A 1,526-nucleotide genomic window follows, 5' to 3' on the forward strand; every position below is an offset into this window, starting at 1 on the left:
CAGAGAACTTTTTTCACAGTTCTTTGGTGGACCTAGGCATGCATTTTTCTTGGGTGCAAACATATGTGCAGAATTGCTGGGTAATAAGGGATTACAACATATAGATTTAATCACATGCAATTTTCTGATTTCTTTCCATAGGAACATTTTATTCAGAAATTAAATCATTCAGAGTTCCAGCACTGTCTGGGGCTATCAGGCTCTGTCCACCTCCATAGGCCTAGCACTGTCACCAATGGAGCCATGGAGGGACATCGGCCTAAGCTGGGGCGTCTTCATCATTGAAGAAGGCCTCTGGCCAGACCAGGCTCTGTGGGTGCGACCAGGCTGGAGGACTAGGGCGGTGGCAGTGGCCACGTGAGTGCACATGGCTGTGGGTGGTCCCTCACTTGCTCCCCTCCTCTCTTTTGCTACCCGTGGGCCATAGGCAAGCAGGGCACCCAGCCAGAATGGCATGATCCTGAAGCCCAACTTTCACAAGGACTGGCAGTGGCGCAGCTAACCCACGGGGCAAATCTGCAGAAGCAAGGCAGCCAGCAAAAGCAGGCTGCATGGCCCACTCATATGGGCCCATTCACCCATGGTAAGGTGCCCCACGCTGAGGCATCACTACAAAGCACGAGCTGGCAGGGGCCTCAGCTTGGAGGAATAAAGGGTGGCTGGCATTCACAAGAAGGTGGCCCAGACCATTGGCATCTCTGAGACACAAGAAGGAGGAACAAGTCCACCGAGGCCCTGCAGGCCAATGTCCAGAAGCTGAAGGAGTACTGCTCCTCGCTCATCATCTTCCCCAGGAAGCCCTTGGCCCCCAAGAAGGGAGACAATTCTGCTGCAGAACTCAAACTGGATACTTAGCTGACAGGACCAGAAATGCCCATCGGCAATGTCTACAAGAAGGAGAAAGCCAGAGTCATCACTGACTAGGGGGAAAACTTCAAGGCCTTGTTAGTCTCTGTATGGCCCATGCAAATGCCCAGCTCTTCGGCATACAGGCACAAAGAGCCAAGGAAGCTGTAGAACAGGATGTTTAAAAAAAAAAAAAATAGGGGGGTCGGGTGTGGTGGCTCACGCCTGTAATCCCAGCACTTTGTGAGGCCGAGGCGGGCGGATCACAAGGTCAGAAGATCGAGACCATCCTGGCTAACACGGTGAAACCCCATCTCTACTAAAACTACAAAAATTAGCCGTGTGTGGTGGCACGCACCTGTAGTCCCAGCTGCTCGGGAGGCTGAGGCAGGAGAATGGCATGAACCCGGGAGGCAGAGCTTGCAATGAGCTGAGATTGCACTACTGCACTCCAGCCTGAGCAACAAGACTCCAACTCAATAAATAAATAAATAAAAATAGGAGGAGGCTCAAGCTGCTGTGTCAGCTCCACGCTGGGTCTCTCGGTCCCTCAGCCATGAGAAGGACGCTCCCCAGACTTGCTCCCTCCCCTGCGTCCCTGCGACCATGACCTGTGGTCGGAAGATGAACTGTTGTGCATCAGATGCCTCTGAGACATACAACTGGAGATAAGTTGTGGG

General features: G+C 52.8%; 1 pseudogene; it reads left to right on the plus strand.

Annotated features, from left to right (window-relative positions):
* The first annotated feature begins 235 nt into the window (after positions 1–235).
* On the plus strand, positions 236–1,046 carry LOC105541843 (annotated as a pseudogene).
* The last annotated feature ends 480 nt before the right edge of the window (positions 1,047–1,526 follow it).

This window comes from Mandrillus leucophaeus, unplaced genomic scaffold (genome assembly GCF_000951045.1).
Source record: "Mandrillus leucophaeus isolate KB7577 unplaced genomic scaffold, Mleu.le_1.0 Scaffold245, whole genome shotgun sequence".
NCBI lineage: Eukaryota > Metazoa > Chordata > Mammalia > Primates > Cercopithecidae > Mandrillus > Mandrillus leucophaeus.